Source organism: Balaenoptera borealis (genome assembly GCF_965194805.1).
Source record: "Balaenoptera borealis genome assembly, contig: HAP1_SCAFFOLD_689, whole genome shotgun sequence".
Taxonomy (NCBI): Eukaryota; Metazoa; Chordata; class Mammalia; order Artiodactyla; family Balaenopteridae; genus Balaenoptera; species Balaenoptera borealis.
This window is the reverse complement of record NW_028123510.1, coordinates 252,851-269,652: the sequence shown is the minus strand read 5'-3', so window position 1 is coordinate 269,652 and position 16,802 is coordinate 252,851. Positions and strand designations below refer to the sequence as shown.

At 38.0% G+C, this 16,802-nt stretch overlaps 1 protein-coding gene and 1 long non-coding RNA gene across 2 annotated transcripts in view; both read left to right on the top strand.

Annotated features, from left to right (window-relative positions):
• Positions 1–16,802, top strand: part of LOC309621562 (uncharacterized protein) — a 290,610-nt gene that overhangs the window by 42,458 nt on the left and 231,350 nt on the right. The gene's annotated exons all lie outside the window — the stretch shown is intronic.
• The window catches only part of LOC309621565, a 260,905-nt gene that overhangs the window by 33,961 nt on the left and 210,142 nt on the right, over positions 1–16,802 (top strand). The window lies entirely within an intron of this gene.

Sequence of the window (16,802 nt, the reverse complement as noted above, 5' to 3'; positions counted from 1 at the left end):
CAGCAGCTTTGGCTCACGGGCCCAATTGCTCCGCGGCATGCGGGATCCTCCCAGACCAGGGATCGAACCCGTGGCCCCTGCCTTGGCAGGCAGACTCTCAACCACTGCACCACCAGGGAAGCCCCATCCCGTGTCTTTTTGATTCTGACTTTCACAGGTGAAAGGCCCAATAGTGGGACTTCCGGATCATATGGTGACTCAATTTTTACCTTTAAATGCGCTGCCATTCTGTTCCTATTATTGGCCGTTACCAGTTTACATCCCACTTAGACCGAGAGGTTACGCTATTCTCCACAACTTCTTCAACATCTATTGTTTGTAGACTTTTTGCTGATGGTCATTCTGACTGGTGTGAGGTGATACCTTTGTGTAGATTGGATTTGCATGCGTCTCATATTTCCTGATGTTTTGCGTTTATCAGTGTCCTTTTCACTTTTTTTTTAAGATTGAGCGAAACGTACAACTTCTAACTGCCTTCTTGAAAAATTTGCTGCGTTTGGATTTTTTTGGCCATTCCCTTCCCCAGGACATTTTTTGAGGGCATGAGTCATTTACAGCCCTGCAGTCCTTGTGAATATTAGTGACCATTAGCAGTAGATTTAAAGCTGCTGTTTGAGGAAACGGCTTTTGGGTGGCAGGATTTCTACGTTGCCAACTCTGCTTGCTAGGGAAACAGAACTTCGCTGCAAGTTGTGGTTTTAGGTTGCAGATTAGAGTGGAATGTGCCAGGACAAACCCCCATAAGTTTAACCTCCGTAATTCTTGTCTGTCTCTTTAAGTTGTAGTTTTTATCAGAGCAAATTTGATTGAAAAAAAAAATTTTTTTGTAGGAGTACAGAATCTTGTTCATTTACACATATACCTATATTTATTGATCTTTGGGTCCTTTTCCATGTAGGTTGTTACAGAGTGTTGAGTAGACCACTCTTGGTATTCCATAGGTCTTTGGGGATTATATATTTTATATGTATTAGTATATGTGTGTTAACCCCAATATCCTAATTTATCCATTCCTCACACGTTTTCTTTGGCTTAACCATAAGTTTGTCTTCTCAATCTGAGATTGCCTTTCTCTATGGAAATATGTTCATTTTTATGAATTTTCAGATAACATAAGGGACATCATAGGGCATTTGTCTTTCTCATTCTGACTTACTTCACGTTGTGTGATTATCTCTAGGCTCCTCTGTGGTGCTGCATATGCCATTCTTTTATTTTTTTCCGTGACGGATATTCCATTCTGTCCATATTACCACTTCTTCTTTGTCCATTCATCTGATTATGGACCTTTTTTGTGTTTCCATGTCTTGGCTATTTCAGTATTGCTGCAGTGCACATTTGCCTGCCTCTGTCTTTCCGATTCTTGTGGTCTTAGGTTATAGGCCCAAAAGGTGCCCTGCCGCATCATATGGTAGCTCAATTTTTACGTTTTAAAGCAGCTCCGTTCAGTTTTCGTTAGTGCTGTTACCACTTTACATTCCACCAGCATCTAGAAATTACAGAGTTCTCTAAAAGCCCTTAGCATTTATAGTTTGTAGACTTTTTGCTGATGGTCATTTGACTGGTGTGAGCTGAAACGTTTTCACGTTGGATTTGCATGTGGCTAATAATTCCTTATACTGAACTTTAGGCATGTCCTCTTTTTTCTTTTCCTTCTTTTTTAAAGAGTGACTACAACTTCCCTCTTCGTATTGACTTCTTGAAAAAGTTGTAATGTGTAGAATTTTCTTGCCTATTCCCTACCCCAGGGCATTTGTTGAGGGCAGGTGTCATTTACAGCCCTGCAGTCCTTGTGACTATTAAGCAACCATTAGCACTTGGTTTAAAGCTGCTGTTATGGGAAACAACCACAAGGCGGCAGCATTATTACGTTCTCAACGCTTGTTACTAGTGCAAAAGAGTCTTCCTGAAAGTAGTGTTCCAAGGTTGTAAATTAGAGTGGAATGTGCTGGGACAAGCCCCCAGAAGTTTATGTCACCTTACTTATGTTTGTTTTTTAAATTTAATTTCTATTTCTTATCGGAGTAAATTTGATTAGAGTGTTGTGGTTTTCTGGCTGTACAGAATCTGCTCAATGATTCATACATATGTCTGGTCATCTTCGGATCCTGTTACCTTGTATGTTATTACAGAAAGTTGAGTAGACCTCCCTTGGTATTTGGTAGGTGTTTTGTCTTTATATATTTTATATGTATTGGTGAGTATATAATTCATATGGTTTATATGTTATATGTTTATATACATTTAACATACATTAGTATATCTATGTTAGCCCCATAGTCCTAATTTATCCATCCTCCCACCTTTCATTTTGGCTAACCATTAGTTTGTTTTATAAGTCTGTGAGTGTCTTTTTCTGTGAAAATATGTTTATTGGTAGCAACCTTAGGCTAACATGTATACAAGATATCATAGGATATTTATCATTCCCTCTTGACTTACTTAAGCTAATATGATTATTTCTAGGCTCATGTGTAGTCCTGAAAACGGCATTGTTCATTTTTTTCCCGAGGCTACTCTTCCATTCGGTATGTGTACCACTTCTTCTGTGTCCATTTATCTGTTGATGGACATTTTGTTTGCTTCCATGTCTTGGCTATTGTAAATACTGCTGCAATACACGATTTTCCATCCCGTGTCTTTTTTTTTTTAAGATTTTTTTTAAAATTAATTAATGAATTTATTTATTTATTTTTGGCTGTGCTGGTTCCTTGTTTCTGTGCGAGGGCTTTCTCCAGTTGCGGCAAGTGGGGGCCACTCCTCATCACGGTGCGCGGGCCTCCCACCATCGCGGCCTCTCCCGCTGCGGAGCACAGGCTCCAGATGCGCAGGCTCAGCAGCTTTGGCTCACGGGCCCAATTGCTCCGCGGCATGCGGGATCCTCCCAGACCAGGGATCGAACCCGTGGCCCCTGCCTTGGCAGGCAGACTCTCAACCACTGCACCACCAGGGAAGCCCCATCCCGTGTCTTTTTGATTCTGACTTTCACAGGTGAAAGGCCCAATAGTGGGACTTCCGGATCATATGGTGACTCAATTTTTACCTTTAAATGCGCTGCCATTCTGTTCCTATTATTGGCCGTTACCAGTTTACATCCCACTTAGACCGAGAGGTTACGCTATTCTCCACAACTTCTTCAACATCTATTGTTTGTAGACTTTTTGCTGATGGTCATTCTGACTGGTGTGAGGTGATACCTTTGTGTAGATTGGATTTGCATGCGTCTCATATTTCCTGATGTTTTGCGTTTATCAGTGTCCTTTTCACTTTTTTTTTTAAGATTGAGCGAAACGTACAACTTCTAACTGCCTTCTTGAAAAATTTGCTGCGTTTGGATTTTTTTGGCCATTCCCTTCCCCAGGACATTTTTTGAGGGCATGAGTCATTTACAGCCCTGCAGTCCTTGTGAATATTAGTGACCATTAGCAGTAGATTTAAAGCTGCTGTTTGAGGAAACGGCTTTTGGGTGGCAGGATTTCTACGTTGCCAACTCTGCTTGCTAGGGAAACAGAACTTCGCTGCAAGTTGTGGTTTTAGGTTGCAGATTAGAGTGGAATGTGCCAGGACAAACCCCCATAAGTTTAACCTCCGTAATTCTTGTCTGTCTCTTTAAGTTGTAGTTTTTATCAGAGCAAATTTGATTGAAAAAAAATTTTTTTTTGTAGGAGTACAGAATCTTGTTCATTTACACATATACCTATATTTATTGATCTTTGGGTCCTTTTCCATGTAGGTTGTTACAGAGTGTTGAGTAGACCACTCTTGGTATTCCATAGGTCTTTGGGGATTATATATTTTATATGTATTAGTATATGTGTGTTAACCCCAATATCCTAATTTATCCATTCCTCACACGTTTTCTTTGGCTTAACCATAAGTTTGTCTTCTCAATCTGAGATTGCCTTTCTCTATGGAAATATGTTCATTTTTATGAATTTTCAGATAACATAAGGGACATCATAGGGCATTTGTCTTTCTCATTCTGACTTACTTCACGTTGTGTGATTATCTCTAGGCTCCTCTGTGGTGCTGCATATGCCATTCTTTTATTTTTTTCCGTGACGGATATTCCATTCTGTCCATATTACCACTTCTTCTTTGTCCATTCATCTGATTATGGACCTTTTTTGTGTTTCCATGTCTTGGCTATTTCAGTATTGCTGCAGTGCACATTTGCCTGCCTCTGTCTTTCCGATTCTTGTGGTCTTAGGTTATAGGCCCAAAAGGTGCCCTGCCGCATCATATGGTAGCTCAATTTTTACGTTTTAAAGCAGCTCCGTTCAGTTTTCGTTAGTGCTGTTACCACTTTACATTCCACCAGCATCTAGAAATTACAGAGTTCTCTAAAAGCCCTTAGCATTTATAGTTTGTAGACTTTTTGCTGATGGTCATTTGACTGGTGTGAGCTGAAACGTTTTCACGTTGGATTTGCATGTGGCTAATAATTCCTTATACTGAACTTTAGGCATGTCCTCTTTTTTCTTTTCCTTCTTTTTTAAAGAGTGACTACAACTTCCCTCTTCGTATTGACTTCTTGAAAAAGTTGTAATGTGTAGAATTTTCTTGCCTATTCCCTACCCCAGGGCATTTGTTGAGGGCAGGTGTCATTTACAGCCCTGCAGTCCTTGTGACTATTAAGCAACCATTAGCACTTGGTTTAAAGCTGCTGTTATGGGAAACAACCACAAGGCGGCAGCATTATTACGTTCTCAACGCTTGTTACTAGTGCAAAAGAGTCTTCCTGAAAGTAGTGTTCCAAGGTTGTAAATTAGAGTGGAATGTGCTGGGACAAGCCCCCAGAAGTTTATGTCACCTTACTTATGTTTGTTTTTTAAATTTAATTTCTATTTCTTATCGGAGTAAATTTGATTAGAGTGTTGTGGTTTTCTGGCTGTACAGAATCTGCTCAATGATTCATACATATGTCTGGTCATCTTCGGATCCTGTTACCTTGTATGTTATTACAGAAAGTTGAGTAGACCTCCCTTGGTATTTGGTAGGTGTTTTGTCTTTATATATTTTATATGTATTGGTGAGTATATAATTCATATGGTTTATATGTTATATGTTTATATACATTTAACATACATTAGTATATCTATGTTAGCCCCATAGTCCTAATTTATCCATCCTCCCACCTTTCATTTTGGCTAACCATTAGTTTGTTTTATAAGTCTGTGAGTGTCTTTTTCTGTGAAAATATGTTTATTGGTAGCAACCTTAGGCTAACATGTATACAAGATATCATAGGATATTTATCATTCCCTCTTGACTTACTTAAGCTAATATGATTATTTCTAGGCTCATGTGTAGTCCTGAAAACGGCATTGTTCATTTTTTTCCCGAGGCTACTCTTCCATTCGGTATGTGTACCACTTCTTCTGTGTCCATTTATCTGTTGATGGACATTTTGTTTGCTTCCATGTCTTGGCTATTGTAAATACTGCTGCAATACACGATTTTCCATCCCGTGTCTTTTTTTTTTAAGATTTTTTTTTAAATTAATTAATGAATTTATTTATTTATTTTTGGCTGTGCTGGTTCCTTGTTTCTGTGCGAGGGCTTTCTCCAGTTGCGGCAAGTGGGGGCCACTCCTCATCACGGTGCGCGGGCCTCCCACCATCGCGGCCTCTCCCGCTGCGGAGCACAGGCTCCAGATGCGCAGGCTCAGCAGCTTTGGCTCACGGGCCCAATTGCTCCGCGGCATGCGGGATCCTCCCAGACCAGGGATCGAACCCGTGGCCCCTGCCTTGGCAGGCAGACTCTCAACCACTGCACCACCAGGGAAGCCCCATCCCGTGTCTTTTTGATTCTGACTTTCACAGGTGAAAGGCCCAATAGTGGGACTTCCGGATCATATGGTGACTCAATTTTTACCTTTAAATGCGCTGCCATTCTGTTCCTATTATTGGCCGTTACCAGTTTACATCCCACTTAGACCGAGAGGTTACGCTATTCTCCACAACTTCTTCAACATCTATTGTTTGTAGACTTTTTGCTGATGGTCATTCTGACTGGTGTGAGGTGATACCTTTGTGTAGATTGGATTTGCATGCGTCTCATATTTCCTGATGTTTTGCGTTTATCAGTGTCCTTTTCACTTTTTTTTTTAAGATTGAGCGAAACGTACAACTTCTAACTGCCTTCTTGAAAAATTTGCTGCGTTTGGATTTTTTTGGCCATTCCCTTCCCCAGGACATTTTTTGAGGGCATGAGTCATTTACAGCCCTGCAGTCCTTGTGAATATTAGTGACCATTAGCAGTAGATTTAAAGCTGCTGTTTGAGGAAACGGCTTTTGGGTGGCAGGATTTCTACGTTGCCAACTCTGCTTGCTAGGGAAACAGAACTTCGCTGCAAGTTGTGGTTTTAGGTTGCAGATTAGAGTGGAATGTGCCAGGACAAACCCCCATAAGTTTAACCTCCGTAATTCTTGTCTGTCTCTTTAAGTTGTAGTTTTTATCAGAGCAAATTTGATTGAAAAAAAAAAATTTTTTGTAGGAGTACAGAATCTTGTTCATTTACACATATACCTATATTTATTGATCTTTGGGTCCTTTTCCATGTAGGTTGTTACAGAGTGTTGAGTAGACCACTCTTGGTATTCCATAGGTCTTTGGGGATTATATATTTTATATGTATTAGTATATGTGTGTTAACCCCAATATCCTAATTTATCCATTCCTCACACGTTTTCTTTGGCTTAACCATAAGTTTGTCTTCTCAATCTGAGATTGCCTTTCTCTATGGAAATATGTTCATTTTTATGAATTTTCAGATAACATAAGGGACATCATAGGGCATTTGTCTTTCTCATTCTGACTTACTTCACGTTGTGTGATTATCTCTAGGCTCCTCTGTGGTGCTGCATATGCCATTCTTTTATTTTTTTCCGTGACGGATATTCCATTCTGTCCATATTACCACTTCTTCTTTGTCCATTCATCTGATTATGGACCTTTTTTGTGTTTCCATGTCTTGGCTATTTCAGTATTGCTGCAGTGCACATTTGCCTGCCTCTGTCTTTCCGATTCTTGTGGTCTTAGGTTATAGGCCCAAAAGGTGCCCTGCCGCATCATATGGTAGCTCAATTTTTACGTTTTAAAGCAGCTCCGTTCAGTTTTCGTTAGTGCTGTTACCACTTTACATTCCACCAGCATCTAGAAATTACAGAGTTCTCTAAAAGCCCTTAGCATTTATAGTTTGTAGACTTTTTGCTGATGGTCATTTGACTGGTGTGAGCTGAAACGTTTTCACGTTGGATTTGCATGTGGCTAATAATTCCTTATACTGAACTTTAGGCATGTCCTCTTTTTTCTTTTCCTTCTTTTTTAAAGAGTGACTACAACTTCCCTCTTCGTATTGACTTCTTGAAAAAGTTGTAATGTGTAGAATTTTCTTGCCTATTCCCTACCCCAGGGCATTTGTTGAGGGCAGGTGTCATTTACAGCCCTGCAGTCCTTGTGACTATTAAGCAACCATTAGCACTTGGTTTAAAGCTGCTGTTATGGGAAACAACCACAAGGCGGCAGCATTATTACGTTCTCAACGCTTGTTACTAGTGCAAAAGAGTCTTCCTGAAAGTAGTGTTCCAAGGTTGTAAATTAGAGTGGAATGTGCTGGGACAAGCCCCCAGAAGTTTATGTCACCTTACTTATGTTTGTTTTTTAAATTTAATTTCTATTTCTTATCGGAGTAAATTTGATTAGAGTGTTGTGGTTTTCTGGCTGTACAGAATCTGCTCAATGATTCATACATATGTCTGTTCATCTTCGGATCCTGTTACCTTGTATGTTATTACAGAAAGTTGAGTAGACCTCCCTTGGTATTTGGTAGGTGTTTTGTCTTTATATATTTTATATGTATTGGTGAGTATATAATTCATATGGTTTATATGTTATATGTTTATATACATTTAACATACATTAGTATATCTATGTTAGCCCCATAGTCCTAATTTATCCATCCTCCCACCTTTCATTTTGGCTAACCATTAGTTTGTTTTATAAGTCTGTGAGTGTCTTTTTCTGTGAAAATATGTTTATTGGTAGCAACCTTAGGCTAACATGTATACAAGATATCATAGGATATTTATCATTCCCTCTTGACTTACTTAAGCTAATATGATTATTTCTAGGCTCATGTGTAGTCCTGAAAACGGCATTGTTCATTTTTTTCCCGAGGCTACTCTTCCATTCGGTATGTGTACCACTTCTTCTGTGTCCATTTATCTGTTGATGGACATTTTGTTTGCTTCCATATCTTGGCTATTGTAAATACTGCTGCAGTACATAATTTTCCATCCCGTGACTTTTTGATTCTCGCTTTTACAGGTGAAAGGCACAATAGTGGGCCTTCCGGATCATATGGTGACTCAATTTTTACATTTAAACACTCTGCCATTCTGTTCCTATTATTGGCCATTACCAGATTACATCCCAGTTAGACCGAGAGGGTACGCTATTCTCCACAACTTCTTCAGCATCTATTGTTTGTTGACTTTTTGCTGATGGTCATTCTGACTGGTGTGAGGTGATACCTTAGTGTAGATTGGATTTGCATGCATCTAATAATTCCTGATGTTTTGTGTTTATCAATGTGCTTTTCATTTTTTTTTAAGATAGAGCTAATGTTACAACTTCAAATTGCCTTCTTGAAAAGTTTGCCGCGTTTGGATTTTTTTGGCCTTTCCCTACCCCAGGACATTTTTTGAGGGCATGAGTCATTTACAGCCCTGCAGTCCTTGTGAATATTAGTGACCATTAGCAGTAGATTTAAAGCTGCTGTTTGAGGAAACGGCCTTAGTGTGGCAGCATCTCTACATTGCCAACTCTGCTTGCTAGGGAAACAGAACCTTGCTGCAAGTTGTGCTTTTAGGTTGCAGATTAGAGTGGAATGTGCCAGGACAAACCCCCATAAGTTTTAGCCTCCGTAATTCTTGTTCGTTTCTTTAAGTTGTAGTTTTTATCAGAGCAAATTTGATTGAAAAATGTCTTTTTTTCTAGGGTACAGAATCTTGTTCATTTACACATATACATATATCTATTGATCTTTGGGTCCTTTTCCATGTAGGTTGTTACAGAGTGTTGAGTAGACCACTTTTGGTATTCCGTAGGTCTTTGGGGATTAGATAGTTTAAATGTATTAGTATATGTGTGTTAACCCCAATATCCTAATTTATCCATTCCTCACACGTTTTCTTTGGCTTAACCATAAGTTTGTCTTCTCAATCTGAGATTGCCTTTCTCTATGGAAATATGTTCATTTTTATGAATTTTCAGATAACATAAGGGACATCATAGGGCATTTGTCTTTCTCATTCTGACTTACTTCACGTTGTGTGATTATCTCTAGGCTCCTCTGTGGTGCTGCATATGCCATTCTTTTATTTTTTTTCGTGACTGATATTCCATTCTGTCCATATACCACTTCTTCTTTGTACATTCATCTGATTATGGACCTTTTTTTTGCTTCCATGTCTTGGCTCTTTCAATATTGCTGGAGTGCACATTTGCCAGCCTCTGTCTTTCCGATTCTTGTGGTCTTAGGTTATAGGCCAAAAAGGTGCCCTTCCGCATCATATGGCAGCTTAATTTTTACCTTTTAAAGCAGCTCCATTCAGTTTTCGTTAGTGCTGTTACCACTTTACATTCCACCAGCAGCTAGAAGGTACAGAGTTCTCTAAAAGCCCTTCAGCATTTATAGTTTGCAGAATTTTTGCTGATGGTCATTTGATTGGTGTGAGCTGAAACCTTTTTTACGTTGCATTTGCATGTGGCTAATAATTCCTTATACTGAGCTTTAGGCATGTCCTTTTTTTTCTTTTTCTTTTTTTTTAAAGAGTGACTACAACTTCCCTCTTCATATTGACTTCTTGAACAATTTTCATGTGTTGAATTTTCTTGCCTATTCCCTACCCCAGGGCATTTTTTGAGGATAGGTGTCATTTACAGCCCTGCAGTCCTTGTGACTATTAAGCAACCATTAGCACCTGGTTTAAAGCTGCTGTTGTGGGAAACAGCCACAAGGCGGCAGCATTATTACGTTCTCAACTCTTTTTACTAGTGCAAAAGATCTTCCTGGAGGTAGTGTTCCAAGGTTGTAAATTAGAATGGAATGTGTTGGGACAAGCCCCCAGAAGTTTATGTCACCTTACTTTTGTTTGTTTTTTAAATTTAATTTCTATTTCTTATCAGAGTAAATTTGATTAGAGTGTTGTGGTTTTCTGGCTGTACAGAATCTGCTCAATGATTCATACATATGTCTGTTCATCTTCGGATTCTGTTACCTTGTATGTTATTACAGAATGTTGAGTAGACCTCCCTTGGTATTTGGTAGGTGTTTTGTCATTATATATTTTATATGTATTGGTGAGTATATAATTCATATAGTTTATATGTTATATGTTTATATACGTTTAACATACATTAGTATATCTATGTTAGCCCCATAGTCCTAATTTATCCATCCTCCCACCTTTCATTTTGGCTAAGCATTTGTTTGTTTTATAAGTCTGTGAGTGTCTTTTTCTGTGGAAATATGTTTATTGGTAGCAATCTTAGGATAACATGTATACATGGTATCATAGGATATTTGTCATTCCCTCTTGACTTACTTAACCTAATATGATTATTTCTAGGCTCATCTGTAGTCCTGAAAACGGCATTGTTCATTTTTTTCCCGAGGCTACTCTTCCATTTGGTATGTGTACCACTTCTTCTTTGTCCATTTATCTGTTGATGGACATTTTGTTTGCTTCCATGTCTTGGCTGTTGTAAATACTGCTGCATTACACGGTTTTCCATCCTGTTCCTTTTTGATTCTGGCTTTCACAGGTGACAGGCCCAATAGTGGGCCTTCCAGATCATATGGTGACTCAATTTTTACCTTTAAATGCACTGCCGTCCTGTTCCTATTATTTGGCCGTTACCAGTTTACATCCCACTTAGACCGAGAGGTTACGCTTTTCTCCACAACTTCTTCAGCACCTATTGCTTGTTGACATTTTTTTTCACACACACACAGTGTATTTTATTTTTACAAGAGATAAATAGACTGACACTAAGCATTGTACATGGATGACCACAACAAAAGCAACAATGATTGCAATTACCAAACCTGAAACACACTCATACTATGTCATAATATTGACATTCAGTCCAGTAATCCTCCACTGTAACAGCTCCTTTACTTTGCAGTGAAAATTGATTTGTATATTCTTTGCCTCTGAGTCCTTGTGGGATTTTTTTTTAAATTCAGACAGAAAGTCACAAAAATTATACTCATCCTCATCAGTTCACTCAGTCCCATGTAATTAAATTTTTTTTCATCTTGATCTTTTGTTAGCACTTTTTTGAGTTCATCAGTTTTTCATTAGAGTTCTGAAAATGCTTATTCATTCAGTTCAGCAGTACAGTCAGTTACCAGAAACCTGTACTTGTCAGAGTCTTTTCCATGAATTTCTTGAAGATGAAACCCTTTAATAGGAACATATTTGCAAAAGCATCAGACTACACCCAGAACTGTCTGTAAATGAGAAAAGATTTAAAAATGACCACACTTAAAGATGTGATGAAAGTTCATAATAATGCAGTTGACCAGAAAATTAGTTATTTCTGAGATATACATTTTAAAGTAATAACTAGGATTATTACTTATAACATTATACCAGAACATATAAGATTTTTAGAAATTTCATGTAATGTCTGAAACATTTATATTAACATATTTCCATACATATTTCCATACAAATACAAATATAAGATTTTTAGAAATTTCATGTAATGTCTGAAACATTTATATTAACATATTTCCATACAAATAACCCAATGAAAGTTTAGTATTAGTTGTTTTGTTTGTTTGTTTTTTTATACTGCAGGTTTTTATTAGGCATCAATTTTATACACATCAGTGTATACATGTCAATCCCAATCGCCCAATTCAGCACACCACCATCCCCACCCCACTGCAGTTTTCCCCCCTTGGTGTCCATATGTCCATTCTCTACATCTGTGTCTCAACTTCTGCCCTGCAAACCAGCTCATCTGTACCATTTTTCTAGGTTCCACATACATGCATTAATATACGATATTTGTTTTTCTCTTTCTGACTTACTTCACTCTGTATGACAGTCTCTAGATCCATCCACTTCTCAACAAATGACTCAATTTCGTTCCTTTATATGGCTGAGTAATATTCCATTGTATATATGTACCACAACTTCTTTATCCATTCGTCTGTTGATGGGCATTTAGGTTGCTTCCATGACCTGGCTATTGTAAATAGTGCTGCAATGAACATTCGGGTGCATGTGTCTTTTTGAATTACGGTTTTCTCTGGGTATATGCTCAGTAGTGGGATTGCTGGGTCATATGGTAATTCTATTTTTAGTTTTTTAAGGAACCTCCATATTGTTCTCCATAGTGGCTGTATCAATTTACATTCCCACCAACAGTGCAAGAGGTTTCCCTTTTCTCCACACCCTCTCCAGCATTTGTTGTTTGTAGATTTTCTGATGATGCCCATTCTAACAGGAGTGAGGTGACACCTCCTTGTAGTTTTGATTTGCATTTCTCTAATAATTAGCGATGTTGAGCATCTTTTCATGTGCTTCGTGGCCGTCTGTATGTCTTCTTTGGAGAAATGTCTATTTAGGTCTTCTGCCCATTTTTGGATTGGGGTGTTTGTTTCTTTAATATTGAGCTGAATGAGCTGTTTATATATTTTGGAGATTAATCCTTTGTCCGTTGATTCGTTTGCAAATATTTTCTCCCATTCCGAGGGTTGTCTTTTCGTCTTGTTTATGGTTTCCTTTGCTGTGCAAAAGCTTTGAAGTTTCATTAGGTCCCATTTGTTTATTTTTGTTTTTATTTCCATTACTCTAGGAGGTGGATCAAAAAAGATCTTGCTGTGATTGATGTCAAAGAGTGTTCTTCCTATGTTTTCCTCTAAGAGTTTTATAGTGTCCAGTCTTATATTTAGGTCTCTAATCCATTTTGAGTTTATTTTTGTGTATGGTGTTAGGGAGTATTCTAATTTCATTCTTTTACATGTAGCTGTCCAGTTTTCCCAGCACCACTTATTGAAGAGACTGTCTTTTCTCCATTGTATATCTTTGCCTCCTTTGTCATAGATTAGTTGACCATAGGTGCGTGGGTTAATCTCTGGGCTTTCTATCTTGTTCCATTGATCTATGTTTCTGTTTTTGTGCCAGTACCATATTGTCTTGATTACTGTAGCTTTGTAGTATAGTCTGAAGTCAGGGAGTCTGATTCCTCCAGCTCCATTTTTATCCCTCAAGACTGCTTTGGCTATTCAGGGTCTTTTGTGTCTCCATACAAATTTTAAGATGATTTGTTCTAGCTCCGTAAAAAATGCCATTGGTAATTTGATAGGGATTGCATTGAATCTGTAGATTGCTTTGGGTAGTATACTCATTTTCACAATGTTGATTCTTCCAATCCAAGAACATGGTATATCTCTCCATCTGTTGGTATCATCTTTAATTTCTTTCATCAGTGTCTTATAGTTTTCTGCATACAGGTCTTTTGTCTCCCTAGGTAGGTTTATTCCTAGGTGTTTTATTCTTTTTGTTCCAATGGTAAATGGGAGTGTTTCCATAATTTCTCTTTCAGATTTTTCATCATTGGTGTATAGGAATGCAAGAGATTTCTGTGCATTCATTTTGTATCCTGCAACTTTACCATATTCATTCATTAGCTCTAGCAGTTTTCTGGTGGCAGTTTTAGGATTCTCTATGTATAGTATCATGTCATCCGCAAACAGTGACAGTTTTACTTCTTCTTTTCCAATTTGTATTCCTTTTATTTCTTTTTCTTCTCTGATTGCCGTGGCTAGGACTTCCAGAACTATGTTGAATAATAGTGGTGAGAGTGGACATCGTGTCTCGTTCCTGATCTTAGAGGAAATGCTTTCAGTTTTTCACCATTGAGAATGATGTTTGCTGTGGGTTTGTCATATATGGCCTTTATTATGTTGAGGTAGGTTCCCTCTATGCCCACTTTCTGGAGAGTTTTTATCATAAATGGGTGTTGAATTTTGTCAAAAGCTTTTTCTGCATCTATTGAGATGATCATATGGTTTTTCTTCTTCAATTTGTTAATATGGTGTATCACATTGATTGATTTGCGTATATTGAAGAATCCTTGCATCCCTGGGATAAATCCCACTTGATCGTGGTGTATGATCCTTTTAATGTGTTGTTGGATTCTGTTTGCTAGTATTTTGTTGAGGATTTTTGCATCTATATTCATCAGTGATATTGGTCTGTAATTTTCTTTTTTTGTAGTGTCTTTGTCTGGTTTTGGTATCAGGGTGATGGTGGCCTCATAGAATGAGTTTGGGAGTGTTCCTTCCTCTGCAATTTTTTGGAAGAGTTTGAGAAGGATAGGTGTTAGCTCTTCTCTAAATGTTTGATAGAATTCACCTGTGAAGCCATCTGGTCCTGGACTTTTGTTTGTTGGAAGATTTTTAATCACAGTTTCAATTTCATTACTTGTGATTGGTCTGTTCATATTTTCTGTTTCTTCCTGGTTCAGTCTTGGAAGGTTATACCTTTCTAAAAATGTGTCCATTTCTTCCAGGTTGTCCATTTTATTGGCATAAAGTTGCTTGTAGTAGTCTCTTAGGATGCTTTGTATTTCTGCGGTGTCTGTTGTAACTTCTCCTTTTTCATTTCTGATTTTATTGATTTGAGTCCTCTCCCTCTTTTTCTTGATGAGTCTGGCTAATGGCTTATCAATTTTGTTTATCTTCTCAAAGAACCAACTTTTAGTTTTATTAATCTTTGCTATTGTTTTCCTTGTTTCTATTTCATTTATTTCTGCTCTGATCTTTATGATTTCTTTCCTTCTGCTAACTTTGGGTTTTGTTTGTTCTTCTTTCTCTAGTTTCTTTAGGTGTAAGGTTAGATTGTTTACTTGAGATTTTTCTTGTTTCTTGAGATAGGCTTGTATAGCTATAAACTTCCCTCTTAGAACTGCTTTTGCTGCATCCCATAGGTTTTGGGTCGTCGTGTTTTCATTGTCATTTGTCTCTAGGTATTTTTTGATTTCCTCTCTGATTTCTTCAGTGATCTCTTGGTTATTTAGTAACGTATTGTTTAGCCTCCATGTGTTTGTCTGTTTTACGTTTTTTTCCCGGTAATTCATTTCTAATCTCATAGCGTTGTGGTCCGAAAAGATGCTTGATATGATTTCAATTTTCTTAAATTTACTGAGGCTTGATTTGTGACCCAAGATGTGATCTATCCTGGAGAATGTTCCGTGCGCACTTGAGAAGAACGTGTAATCTGCTGTTTTTGGATGGAATGTCCTATATATATCAATTAAATCTATCTGGTCTATTGTGTCATTTAAAGCTTCTGTTTCCTTATTCATTTTCATTTTGGATGATCTGTCCATTGGTGTAAGTGAGGTGTTAAAGTCCCCCACTATGATTGTGTTACTGTCGATCTCCTCTTTTATAGCTGTTAGCAGTTGCCTTATGTATTGAGGTGCTCCTATGTTGGGTGCATATATATTTATAATTGTTATATCTTCTTCTTGGATTGATCCCTTGATCATTATGTAGTGTCCTTCCTTGTCTCTTGTAACATTCTTTATTTTAAAGTCTATTTTATCTGATATGAGTATAGCTACTCCAGCTTTCTTTTGATTTCCATTTGCATGGAATATCTTTTTCCATCCCCTCACTTTCAGTCTGTATGTGTCCCTAGGTCTAAAGTGGGTCTCTTGTAGACAGCATATATATGGGTCTTGTTTTTGTATCCATTCAGCCAGTCTGTGTCTTTTGGTTGGGGCATTTAATCCATTCACGTTTAAGGTAATTATCGATATGTATGTTCCTATGACCATTTTCTTAATTGTTTGGGGTTTGTTTTTGTAGGTCCTTTTCTTCTCTTGTGTTTCCCACTTAGAGAAGTTCCTTTAGCATTTGTTGTAGAGCTGGTTTGGTGGTGCTGAATTCTCGTAGCTTTTGCTTGTCTGTAAAGCTTTTGATTTCTCCATCAAATCTAAATGAGATCCTTGCCGGGTAGAGTAATCTTGGTTGTAGGTTCTTCCCTTTCATCACTTTAAGTATATCATGCCACTCCCTTCTGGCTTGTAGAGTTTCTGCTGAGAAATCAGCTGTTAAGCTTATGGGAGTTCCCTTGTATGTTATTTGTCGTTGTTCCCTTGCTGCTTTCAATAATTTTTCTTTGTCTTTAATTTTTGCCACTTTGATTACTATGTGTCTCGGCGTGTTTCTCCTTGGGTTTATCCTGTATGGGACTCTCTGCGCTTCCTGGACTTGGGTGGCTATTTCCTTTCCCATGTTAGGGAAGTTTTCGACTATAATCTCTTCAAATATTTTCTCTGGTCCTTTCTCTCTCTCTTCTCCTTCTGGGACCCCTATAATGCGAATGTTGTTGCGTTTAATGTTGTCCCAGAGGTCTCTCAGGCTGTCTTCATTTCTTTTCATTCTTTTTTCTTTATTCTGTTCCGCAGCAGTGAATTCCACCATTCTGTCTTCCAGGTCACTTATCCGTTCTTCTGCCTCAGTTATTCTGCTATTGATTCCTTCTAGTGTAGTTTTCATTTCAGTTATTGTATTGGTCATCTCTGTTTGTTTGTTCTTTAATTCTTCTAGGTCTTTGTTAATCATTTCTTGCATCTTCTCGATCTTTGCCTCCATTCTTATTCCGAGGCCCTGGATCATCTTCACTATCATTATTCTGAATTCTTTTTCTGGAAGGTTGCCTATCTCCACTTCATTTAGTTGTTTTTCTGGGGTTTTTTCTTGT